The sequence below is a fragment of the Astatotilapia calliptera genome, chromosome 23, assembly GCF_964374335.1.
Source record: "Astatotilapia calliptera chromosome 23, fAstCal68.1, whole genome shotgun sequence".
Lineage (NCBI taxonomy): Eukaryota > Metazoa > Chordata > Actinopteri > Cichliformes > Cichlidae > Astatotilapia > Astatotilapia calliptera.
The window spans coordinates 42,332,743-42,346,688 of record NC_137443.1 but is presented as its reverse complement, the minus strand read 5'-3'; positions in this window follow the sequence as shown (position 1 = coordinate 42,346,688).

Below are 13,946 nucleotides of genomic sequence, written 5' to 3'. Positions count from 1 at the left end.
AGGGGCAATATCTATTACAATACTTCCATTACATGAGTCCCACACTCTCCCCTCCAAAAATGAATGTCATCCTGACATTAGAGATTTCCCAGAATACACGTCTTCAACAGAAGGTTACAGCAGTAGCTTCACTGGGAGTCAGCCTCTAAAGATACTTTCTGTCCGGTAACAGTCTTTGGCATGACATACATCTCCCCCTTCATGTCATGTACCAGCAACAGACACTACTGGCCAGGCAATGTCTGTAAAGTCTCTCCGCCTCTCAGCCGTGCTCTGTATCAGACTGAAGGTGTAGACCTATCACTCTACCATGTAACCTTTTACACAGACACACATTTACTGCTGTATATCTCACATACAAGCCAGTATCTCTCTTTGTGTAGCTAGTCTGGTTCTGGTACTCCCTGTTTAACTCATGTGTACTATTAAACTAATACATGCAGTTGTTGCTCTGTCAAATTTGCTCTTTTTAACATTTGCTACTGTGAACACTTCCCTTTCTGTTTAAACTGTCACCACAGTAAACTCAACATGTGACAATGAACTTAGTTTTTTTTTTTTCTTAGCTGTGGACATCATTTGTGTCTGTTTATGACTGATGGCTGACCTAAGGTGTCATATGTGAGTGTCTTGGGTGGATTTCTGCATCGAAAAGGATACTTTCTTATGGGAACTGGCTGTGAGTTGGCCTCTCCCTTGTCTTCCTCATCAGATGACGACACCTGTTCTTGATTTCTTCTGTTCTCCTCCCCAGACAGCTCACTTCGCCCTGCCTCCTCCTCTGCACTTGACTCCAGTCCACCTTTTCCACCCTCGTCTAGGCACTCGCTGCTGACACCACCACTTGACAGTTCTCCGTTAGCTTCTTCTGGCTGGAACTCCTCTGCCTCTGCCCGCAGCTGACTCCTGATCTGGGTGGGTGATTCCGCAGCTTGTGTGGTGATAATTCCCCAGTCACCCTCATCCTCTGAACCGCTGTCGTGGTCACTCTCCTGCTGCTTTTCTTGGGTCTTTCCTTTTCTTTGTTGTTTGGCATCCTCCTTCCCATTCTTGTTTTTCTCCAGCTTCTCCTCCTGAACGGGGAGAAAGTCACAGGGCAGTAGGAGGTTCCTGTACAGAACTCTCACTTTCCCTGGTCCTCTCTCTGGCTGTACGGCATAGACAGGGCTATCTTTGTGCTTTCTTTCTAACACAACATGTACTCGCTCCTCCCAGTAAGACCGTAGCTTTCCGGGCCCACCCCGGTCTCTGAAGTTCTGTACTAGCACTCAACATCCCGGTTGCAGTTCCACTCCATGAGCCTTTCAATCGTACTGCCTTTTCGCTCTGTTCCTCTCTTTCTGAGCTGTTTCTGATGCCAATCTGTATGCCTCTTGCATCCTACTTCTCCACTTACGGACATAATCACCGTGAGAAGTACTCTGTCACCTGGAACCAGGCCAAACATGATGTCCACTGGTAGGCGGGGGTTTCTGCCATAGAGAAGATAATATGGGGCATATCCTGTTGCTTCACTGCGTGTGCAGTTATACGCATGCACAACTTTGCTCAAGGAGTTTTTCCAGTCTGCCTTGGCTTCCTCTGCCAGGCTCCTCAACATGGAAAGGAGTGTCCGATTAAATCTCTCCGCCTGACCGTTCCCCGCTGCATGGTAAGGTGTTGTGCGTGACCCCTGGATTCCACAGTACCTTTCCAGGGTGGCAAACAGCTGGTTCTCGAACCCCCTTCCCTGATCATGGAGTAACTGGGCAGGGAATCCATATTTGAGCACAAAATCTCCAAAGATCTTTTCTGCTGCTGTTCTTGCTGACTTGTTGGTGCATGCATATGCCTGTGCAAACCGGGTGAAATGATCCATCACGACTAGAATGTACTCATATCCTCCTTTACAACTCTCCAGATGCAGGAAGTCTATTGAGACCATCTCAAAAGGGTATGTGGTGACAATGTTGACCAGCGGTGCTCTGGTTGGTTTGCCTGGACATTTCCGTTTCAAGCAACTGCACACCTTAGTCACATAATGTTCCACATGTCTTTGCATATGTGGCTAATAGAATCGATCACGGACCAAGGCGAGTGTCCGCTCCACTCCGAGATGTCCCATTTCCTCATGGAGCTCCTGGATGGAATTTTGTGGGTAACACTAGCTGAGCTCGAGCAGCTGATTTCCTGTACAGGATGTCGTCTTTGTCGAGATACAGCTTACTCTTTTCCCGGCTTAGAACTGAAGTGTCTTCACCCCTGTCTCTTCCTCTCCAAGGAGGCCATTGTCCTGTCATAACACATTCTCGCACCCTGCCAATGACTGGATCATCCTCCTGTGCTTTCTTTAGTGTCTCTTTGGAGATCTGTGTCACTGGGGCCATTACTCGTTCATGCTCTACATCAGCACAGGCTGTGGTTATGGTAACCGGACACATCCATGGCTCATGTTCATGGAATTTCAGCTGAAGTGCCTGTGTCGCAGGTGTGATTATCTCTGGTTTCATTTCCTGCGAGCATGTGCGCATGTAGTCCTCCATGTCTAGTGGCATCCGTGATAAACCATCAGCATCGCCATTAGCCCTTCCCGGCCGATACTTGATTGAGAAGTTAAAATCGGCTAGCTCAGCAACCCACCGGTGTGTTGTAGCATTTAGCTTCGCTGTAGTCAGGACGTAGGTCAACGGATTGTTATCTGTATACACTGTGAAAGAAGGTGCGTAGTACAGATACTCCCGAAACCTCTCACAGATTGCCCACTTCATTGCTAGAAACTCTAGCTTTCCAGAGTGGAGGTGGTAGTTGGTTTCTGGAGCTGTTAGAGTTCTCGACCCATACCCAATGACAACCAGTTGGCCCTGCTGTCTCTGGTACAGGACTGCACCAAGCCCTTCTTGAGAGGCATCGCAGTGCAGCACAAATGGCCTTTCGAAGTCAGGGTATGCTAGGAGTGTTGGACTCAGCAGGTGTTCTATAAGTTGGCATAGCACTGCCTGGTGTTGTTCCGTCCATGTGATTGGCTGGCTTGAGTGGAGTTGGTCTGATTTTTTCCACTGTCCTTTGTGCCTTATTACCGTTGATCTTCTGTCAGTAATCACTTGAATCTTTCTGGTCGATAGCAGCTGGTATAGTGGCTTGGCAGTGCGTGAGAAGTTTGGAATGTAGGGGCGGTAGTATGACAGGAAACCTAGCATTTTCCTTAGGTCTCCCACAGTCTGAGGTTTGCGGTTTTTTAGTGCTTGCACTGGTGCCAATTCAGCAGGGTCCATGCAGTAGCCATCTTTGGATACAATCTTTCCCAAGAATTTCACCTTGTCCTTGAACACTTCACACTTTTTGGGGGTTAGCTTCACCCCGTGCTCTTGATAGCGGCGCAGGACCTCCCTCAGATCACACAGGTGGTCCTCAAATGATCTGCTGTGGACCAAATTGTCATCCAGATATGGCTGAGATATTTCATCCCTCAAGCCTGCAAGGCACTCTTCCATACTGCGCTCGAACTCTGCTGGAGCCGAGGACAAACCAAAGGGAATCCTTACCCACTCATATAAGCCCCAAGATGTGATAAAGGCTGTGAGGGGTCTGCTACTCTCCTCCAGGAAACCCTGGTGGTACGCCTTGCCCTGGTCCAACACTGAGAACCATGCACTCCCAGTCAGGCTGTTTAACATGTTTTGAACACGAGGGATGGGGTGACCGTCAGGAATGGATTTCCGGTTTAACTCACGGTAATCCACGCAGAGACGCAGACTTCCATCCTTCTTGCGCACGCAGACGATGGGTGATGAGTAGGGGGATCGGGATTTCTGAATCCATCCTCTATTCAACAGGTCCTCCAAATACTCCTTCACCTCCTTGTGCAGTGGCTTGGGGACTGAGATGTATGTGCATCTTACTGGGGTTGTGTCATTTAATCTGATCTTTAACTTCAGGGAGGGGATGCATCCCACATCGCTCTCATCTTTTGAAAATGCAGCACACTCTTCACACAGGACTTTTCTCACCTGCTCCTGCTGATCTGGGGTCAGGTGATCAACTGACACAGGTGGGTCCCATAAATCTTGGCTGCAACTGCCCACCTCTTCATACTCCCCTTTGTGCTGTTCTGGGGCGCTGACGGTGCTCCCTGTGTTTTCACTAGCACACGTCAACTTGCCCATGTTTTCAGCACTTACTGGTCTTACGTCTACTGGGTAAATAGCCTTCACTTGCTATAGTTGTCCCAACACTACATGAGGGAGGAGGGTGATGTCCTGGCTGCCACCATTCGTGACTGGAATAACCACCCTGGACCGGGTTCCCCTCTGCAGGCCAATGACAGTTTCATTCAGGTTAACCCCCTCTGGTAGTTTTGAAATGTCCTCTGGTTTGAAAAGAACCTCCTGTGTCAGGGGGAGGGGACCTGTCCTCACACTGCACTTAACCTCCCTGCTTTGTCCAGCTGGAATCACTATCTTTTGTCTCCCGACTTTCACCACACCCTCCTCGTCATTTTTGTAGCAGCGCTGCACGATGTTAATTAGCACTTCCGCTTTCTTACAATCAATTGAGAAGGCTTCCTTTACCACCGCAGGTGTAACGTCTGGATGCTGCTCCATTCCATCCTTTACAAAATGTTCAATCACATTATAGCCAATGATAGGTGGCTCTGCTACTCCTGGTTCTTTTGAAACAAGCACAGGGACAACTAACTCTGGCTGTGGATCTCTAGTTGACCCCAGTCTAAATTTTAGCTCAACCCAACCTGCGAAGGGTATGGGTGTTTGGTTCGCTGCTTTGCCCACCAGAGCCTCATCCTCACCTAGGAGTTCACTTGTGCTTCTCAGTTGGATATGTGGAAAGCAGGACTTCCTCCAGTTCTCATTAATGATAGTCACCTGTGAACCTGTATCCCACAATGCTTGTGTTTCTACACCTTCAAAGAAACAATCCACCATACACTTCTTCCCGATCAGGGCTCTCAGCTTAGCCTGACAGCGTAGTGAGAGATGACTGGCATACGTGGCACCCACAGTCTCTTTAGCCTTGCCACTCTGCTCTAATTCTGCCTCCAGCTGTCTTATTCGATTCCAAAGCAGTTCATGCAACTTGTCGTCTGCTTCAGCATGGATGGGAATTAATGATTTGGGAGGGGCAATGGTCTGGATTCCCACTTGAGTGCCCTCCGATCTTTCTGTTGCCCCCTTCGCCCTCTACAGCCTCTGGAGGCTGGCCACAGTTGAAGCAGTGTTCACACCCATCATTGGTTCCCTGCTCCTGGCATGCCTTACATCCCCTCCTCCCACTGGTTCTTAGTGGGCGAGTGGGGCCATGAGGGGTGGTGATGCTCCTCCTTAATTCAGCCATCTCCTCTCTCAGCAGCCTGACCGCTTCATGCAGCTCTGACTCTCGGGAAGCAGCTACAACAGGTGTTCTGCGGTTCTTGGGTTTCACCACTTCAGCTGATTGCTCTTGAGTCCTAGTTTCGCCTACACCCAGACCCAATTGACTGGTTGGCCTTTCCGTCTGGAGTTCATTTACTTTTACAGATTTGCTGCCTGTAGTTTTCTTTTGCTTCAATTGCCTTTCTGATTCAACACTAGCTGCTTCATTCATCTTATCAATGAGGGTTTCATCTGATAAGGACTGATAAGGAATGGGAAGGAGAGCTACAGGCAGAAGATGGAGAACCAGCTTCAACAAAACAACGTTGGTGAAGTCTGGAGAGGCCTCAGAACCATCTCGGGCCACAAACAGCAGAACTCTCTGCCTGGGAGGGATGTGAGATGGGCAAATGAACTGAATCATTTCTTCAACAGATTTGACTCAGCCATGAGGCAGTCTGCAACATCGGCTGCAGACTCACCCACCCCCACTGCTGCTGTTCCACCTCAGACACTTCACACCACCTCTATTCACCCTGCTCACTCCCCCCCACCCCCAACAACAGCATCCAATACACACTCAACACAAGGCTCCAGCCTGTCTCTCTCAACCACCCAGGTTAGGAGGGAACTGAGGAGGATTAATGGCAAGAAGGCAGCGGGTCCAGATGGCATCAGCTCGAGGGTCGTCAGGTCCTGCGCGGACCAACTGTGTGGGGTGATGGAGCACCTCTTCAACCTGAGCCTGAGGTTGGGAAGAGTCCCACAGCTCTGGAAAACCTCCTGTGTTGTACCAGTGCCAAAGACTTCACGCCCCAAGGACCTCAACAGCTACAGGCCGGTGGCTCTGACATCCCACCTGATGAAGACCCTGGAGCGGTTGGTCCTGGCTCAGCTTCGGCGCCTAATAAGCTCATCACTGGACCCACTTCAGTTTGCCTACCAGCCCGGCATTGGAGCGGATGATGCCGTCATTCACCTCCTACATCGTTCCCTCGCTCACCTGGAGACCGCTGGAAGCACTGTGAGAATCATGTTCTTTGATTTCTCCAGTGCCTTCAACACTATTCTTCCCTCGGTTCTAAAGGACAAGCTGGTGAACTCTGGAGTGGACCATCACCTCACTACCTGGATCCTGGACTACCTCACCGACCGACCACAGTATGTGAGGACTCAGGGCTGTGTGTCGGACAGGGTCGTCTGCAGTACGGGGGCCCCACAGGGAACGGTTCTGGCTCCGTTCCTCTTCACCATCTACACTGCAGACTTCTCCCACAATTCCACCCAGTGCTTCCTGCAGAAGTTCTCTGATGACTCTGCAATAGTCGGCCTCATCACTGATGGGGACGACAAGGAGTACAGAGGTCTGACCCAAGACTTTGTGGACTGGTGCCAGCTGAACTACCTCCAGATCAACGCCAGTAAAACCAAGGAACTGGTGGTAGACTTCCGCAGGCACAAGCATTCTCCACTGCAACCACTGAACATCCAAGGTATGGACATTGAGGCTGTGGACAGCTACAGGTACCTTGGTGTTCATCTGAACAATAGACTGGACTGGACTCATAACTCAGACGCCCTCTACAGGAAAGGGCAGAGCAGGCTGTACCTGCTGCGGAGACTCAGGTCATTTGGAGTGGAGGGCCCACTCCTGAAGAAATTCTATGACTCTGTTGTGGCTTCTGCTATCTTTTATGGGAGACTGCGGCACCCACGGTGTGGGACGGAGAGATTTCGCAGGTCTTTCCTCCCCACTGCTGTCAGACTCCATAATAAAGACTTTAACTGATCAAACACACACATCCATACATATGCAATAATACTAAGTGCAATAATCCTTTCTGTCATCGTTGTATTTTTACTCAGTTGTATATAGTATTTGTATTTGTATTCTATTTTTATCTTATTGTATATTTATTTTATTTTATTCTACTGTATATAGTATTTTATTTTATTCTATTCTGTACAGTTGTGTACTGTATTTATTCTTATTGTATTCTAATTTTTGCCTCATAACTTTTGCACTGTCCACTTCCTGCTGTGACAAAACAAATTTCCCACGTGTGGGACTAATAAAGGTTATCTTATCTTATCTTATCATATCTGTCACCCGAGGGTCATCCAGATAGGGCTTGAGCTGAAACTTGATAGGGTCACTCAGTAGCCCAGTACTAACCGACCTCAAGAATTTCTTCTGGATGAGCTCAGGGCTGTATTGTTCATCGGACCCCGTGTCTTCCGATGCGAGCAGCAGCCTCTCTTTTAACTCAATTGCTCTGAAGAGGAAGTTTTGGGGAGACTCACGGCTGTCTTGTGTGACGTTCACTAGCCTGTGATACAAATCTGTGGTGCTATCTTCTTTAAAATGCCCCTTTAATATGGCCTTCAATTGGGGGAGGGTGAGGTCACGTTTTATCTCAAGCATGTCTCTAAGACTCAAACCTGGGCTGACAGACTTCACCACAGCCTCTATAACCTCCGCTTCACTGTGTCCTTTGTTCAGACCTCTGTCAATCTGATGCATCAGGTTGGTGTATGAGAGTCTGTCCTTTTGGCCCTTCTCCCCAATTTGACCACAGATCTTGAATTCCCTCCTTATCGTCACTTCCGAAAGGCGGTTGGCTGCAACAGGAAACACATTTTGTGGGGTGGTTGGCTGACTTGGTGGTGTCCTCTCCACCCTTTCACTCAGCCTCCTAATTTCTTCCTGCAGTGCTTCGCTGTTTCTCTGGAGCTGTGCGTATCTCTCTGCTAAATCAACTTCTTCCCTTGTTTCCTGAGTTCCCTGTGGCGAGCTCGTTGTATTTGATCCACTTTCTGTGTTTCTGGAGCTCCCTATCGCTGGGTCGACACTTTCTAACATTTTCTTTAGATAGCAGAGTGCAACATCCTGCTCTTCATCATTAATAACCTTGTCCATAGATTCTGTAATTAATTTTATTAACACTCGTCTTGTTGTGACATTTCCACTAGGGATTTTAGCTTCAGCACATACCCCTTTGAGTTGGTCGAGTTGTAGGTTCCAGAGTGTCTGGGACACAGTCTCTGCCAGCTCCTCGAGGTCCATCGTGGTTGCTGTAGCCACGCCCCTTCCTTATTTTCATCACGCTGGACACGGCATTAATAATCCCAGCGGTGCCTCCAATATTTGTTGCACACTTGGACAAATGACACTTCCAGGCGTGCATGAGTTCAGAATCGTTCTCTTTACTTGCTCATTTGCAACTGCAAATACAAAACACAAGCACTTCAGTTCAGCGTAGCTGCACTCTGCAGGCTATCTGTGCAGTAGAACACACAGGACCCCTTTTACACATAACTACTGAACACGTGTTAACAAAGTACTCATTTACTCAGTATTTTCCTACCAATGTTCATATTACAATATTCTGCACACTCGTATGCTCCTCCAACTAGTATTGTTGCGCATGGAGACTACCCTCTCGATCCCCTTATTAATCATTTGCGATGTGACATCCCGTTTAACACCAGTTCAGGTACATCATGTAAATCACAAACTCCGACATTAGCGTTGTGTTCCATTAATGACAGTACCTTACTCTAATACATTTCTCATACGTCAACATCATTCTGTTTATCAACACATAACTTGTGCTCACCTGCAAATACAAAACACAAGCACTTCAGTTCAGCGTAGCTGCACTCTGCAGGCTATCTGTGCAGTAGAACACACAGGACCCCAAAGCTGCCCGATTCAGTGCCTGCGTGAGCGCCACCCGTGGGAATCATCATTGATCAGAATATCCTAGCTGGATTGCCAGTTATCACAGTATGTGTCAGAAATAGTAATAAAGAACTGAACGCATAACATAACAATGATAAGAATGCATGAAATTATGGAGAGGGGGGGGGGCAATATCTATTACAATACTTCCATCTGTGCCATCCCATTACATGAGTCCCACATATATCCTCAACTAAGGTTACTACTAAATGAAGGATCTGTCACGGAGCAGTCGTAGTGTGCTGTGGAGCAGGCAGGATGGAGGACCCACACACAGGACTCGTAACCAAGAGGTTAACTTAAAGTGCAGTTTATTTACTGGGATGACTCATCAGAGAAATAAACATTACTGAAACACAACCAAAATCATGAACATGAAACTAGACTGGACACTGGAACCTAAACATAGAGAACCCATGGGTTCTCTATGTTTAGGTTGTTTGTTTGTATGTTTAGGAACAGGACTAAGAGCATGAACAACTGCCAAACACAGCACCAGGAGGACATGAACATCAACAACCCAACACAGAGCAGGGAAAACACAGGGCTTAAATACACACTGGGATAACGAGGGCATGAGACACAGAAGGGGAGCACAGCTGGGAGTAATCTGACATGACGAGAGCAAGGGAAGCAAAACTCAATACACTGACATAAGACAACGACTTTCAAAGTAAAACAGGAAACAAAACAGACGCCGACATAATTTAGGGATACAGCAACCATAGAACACAGAACAGAAATAAAAAAGACTAGAAAAGATAAGTGATGACAAAAATTCAATAATGATACAAAACTGAAAACACTGGGTCACCAACCCAGGACCGTGACAGGATCGCCCCAAAATGACTAAATATATAAAGGCACTTTCCAGAAGAAGAAGTTAAAAAGATTTTATTTATTGTACAACCAATATCTGCACAGGAATTACAAATTCTGCAGACATATTACCTTCTTACTGAACCTGAATAACTCTCACGCAGACGTGTCTACTGCTTATCTTTGTTCAAACATGATGTTTTATCTTCTCTTCAAATCACATTAGGCATCTTTAGGGCATCAGTTTGACCACTGAAGAACAAACATGCTTTATCTTACATGAAAAAGTCTGTATTATGCCTGTGTCATTGTACCACAAAGACAATGATTGCAACACTGTGCTTGCAAAATAGAAGAAATAAGACGACCAGCAAATACATAAAAGATGGTAAAAGTGATCCCTGTTTAGTTTCTTGTCTGCTATCAGTGTTGGGGAGTAACAGAATACATATACCAGAGTTACGTATTTAAAATACAAAATATGAGTAACTGTATTCCGTTACAGTTACAGTTTAAAAACTGTAACGGACTGTGAGCTCAGGAGTCGCTGACAGTCCCCTCTGAGGCCTTCCCAAAATTGCAGCCTAAATTCATGCTCCAGCCATCTGCCATTATCTACAAGAAATGCTGTCAAACCTAAAATGAGGATGTGGTCTCTGTCAGAATTAATAATTTAAGATTGTCATTTGTGCTAAGATATATACAACCATTTCTTCTATGTGTCCTAATATGGTTGTCATTGTGCAGAAAGAGCTCGATCAGCTTTAGTTCCATTACTTGCGTGTGTGCTGATTAAAATAAAAATGTACCTTTGTGCAGACAGGAAGCAGCCTCGACGCAATCATTTCCCATTGTAGCTTTAGAAACCAGACTGTTCTGTTCTATTAAAGTGCAAGACTTCACACCTTTAAATGTTCAATAATGTACAAATAAACAATTACAGTCAGTGAGTTAGGTCTGATACATGTAGTCAATCTAATGAATCAATATTAAATATAAAAAGTACAGAACTGAAAATAAAATGAACATGTAATGGTAAATGAACTGGTTCTCATATAAAACTTTTCTACTCTCTACAACTTGCCTCATTCACCCAAGTACTTTTCTCTATGCTTTTCTCTGTAAGCGCTTCGAGCCTGTACTTTTTTGCTTTAACTGAGTAATGAAGTTGAATCAGTACTTTAACTTTCACTGGAGTATTTTTTAACAGTAGTATTTGTTCTTCTACTTAAGTACAGAATGTCTGATCTTTTGCCAACTCTGGCTGTCTCTCAGTCTTGGAATACCCACTTGTTGTCCAGCGGTGTCCTGGGAATATGGGAACTAGACAGACTGGGGAAACAATGGGAGGAGACACAAAGATGGAAACAGTTAAGGGACACGAGACATGGAGGCAGAGAGCGAGAGAGAAGGAACAAGAGACAGAGGGACAGACAGAGAGAGCAAGAGACATGAAGGTGGAAGAGAGGGAAGAGAAAGAGGCAAGACGGACTGGGGAACATACATGAATGCACACGACAGACAGAGGGGACATGGAATGAAACACAAGGAGGGGAATATGTAAAAAGAAAAATTAGACATGACAAACACAGAGAGGCAGCGAGGTACACAGATGATGAAGACACAAAGAGAACCTAATAGACAGTGTTGGGAAGGTTACTTTTAAAATGTATTCCACTACAGATTACAGAATACATGCCCCAAAATGTATTTTGTAACATATTCCAAATACGTTACTCAATGAGAGTAACGTATTCTGAATACTTTGGATTACTTAATATATTATCATGCTTTTTACAACTACATGAATGTACTATTGCTGTGTGACTTATTACTATTACTGAAGGTTACTCTCCATACCAATACCAACTAGATTTTTAAATCTTAATAAAAATTGAGTAACAGTAGGTGGACATTAGGTAAAGCTGCACTTTTTGCAGCGATCTCGTATAGAAAACTATTCCGCGCGTATATATAAAACAGGTCCGCGGCTCCAAACAGTAGTAAAGGGACCTCTGACTAATACGTCGGTTTCTGTGTCGGGCTCGTAGCTGAAAACTAGCTTTGCTTTGTTGTCTGGGTCAAGTTTGCTAGCGAGAGACAGAGAGAGGCGTTGAAAAGCTGAGGCTACATTCTTTAGGGCTATACCTGTAACACTTTGCCTATTGCCTTCATATTAAATCATTTTTTTGAATAATAATTGTTAGGTTTATATTGTTGATTGTCATTTATGCTTAGAAATATGCACTCATATATGCTTAGAATCTTATAATCGATTGCATATTGATAGTATGTCTGATCCTTAGCAGTCTGCAAAGACCCTGTGTGCCTCCCAGAGCACTCTGGCATACACACACATCTTAAGGTCATGAGAGAGGTCGTGCCTTCTCTTACTGATTTGTGGTATAGGAGGACACCTACTCTGTATCTGTTTAAGTATAAGAGCCCTTTGTTTAGAAGGACCGCTGGACGCCTGGCACCAGCTTTAAGGAGTCTTCACAGGATCACATCTTGACCACACACACACACACACGCACACATAACTACACGACACACAAACAAGGTACTCTTTGTTTACATGTATACACCTATGTAAGACGTCATATGTTAATGATTCTTATGCATAGTCATATAACCGCAATAAAGAGCAGTGTTACGGGGGAGCAGACGAGAGTGGCTGGGGTTCGAGCGTCAGGAACAGCGCTCGTCACAGTTCTCTCCCTCGTGCACGAGATCAAACAAAGAGCTCTGGTTGGTGTTCAATGCTTTCTGCTGTTGTAGTATAATTGTCTCGTTACAGCGGTGGGTCTGTGCTAGACAGAGCCATCAATAATTTTAAAAAAGTTTTCTATGGGCAGAAATCTGTGCCATCAGAAACTGAATTTGAATAAGTTCAATTTGAATTTGAATTGCTCAGATTGAATCTGAATTGTAACTTGAATAAATGCTTTTGAAAACTGAATTTGAATTAGTCTAATTTGAAATTGAATTTTAAGGCTCCAGGTCCAGACGGCTTTCCTGCAGAATTCTACAAAGAATTCTGGTCGATTCTAGCACCAGTTTTCTACAGAACGTTGTTGGAAATCAAAGAAAAGGGCAGACTTCCATCAAATATGAATTCTGCAAACATTAATCTCCTGCTAAAACCAGGCAAAGACCCTGTATATCCCTCAAGCTATCGTCCAATATCCCTTATAAATGTAGACCTTAAAATAATCTGCAAAGCTCTCTCAAAGAGACTGGAGAAAATAACCCCCCTGTTAATTCATCCTGACCAAACTGGTTTCATAAAAGGTAGGCACTCATCAACAAATACACGTAGATTACTTAATTTGATAGACTACTCATACAGTAAAAACCTAGAAACTACAATATTCTCTTTAGATGCAGAAAAAGCATTTGACAGAGTTAACTGGAAATTTCTATTTGCAACTTTACACAAATTTGGTTTTGGATCCTCTTTCATAAACTGGTTAAAAATATTATATAATTCCCCAACAGCTTGTGTCAGAACAAATGACCAGACATCCTCCAGCTTCTGTCTCTTGAGGGGCACCAGGCAGGGATGCCCACTCTCCCCTTCACTGTTTGCAATTTTTATTGAACCACTAGCAGCAGCAATTAGACAGAATTCAGTAATTAAAGGGCATAAAATGCAAGAACGTGGAACATAAAATCAGCCTTTATGCGGATGATGTGTTACTCTTTCTCCAAAATTCACAAACCAATTTCTCTGGGGTCATTGAACTCCATAATTCCTCTTCTACACCACTGCAATCGGGAAATATAAAATATTTAGGTATTAATGTTTCTCCCAAGCTTGCAGATCTAACTAAATTAAACCATATCCCACTTTTAAAGAAGGTAGAAGATGATCTGGCTAGGTGGAAATGTCTACCCATATCACTCATGGGAAGGGTTGCCGCTATAAAAATGATGGTCTTACCAAAAATAAATTATTTATTCTCAATGATCCCAACTAAACCGCCACAAGATTGGTTCAGATCTCTAGATTCATGTATGTCCAAATTCCTTTG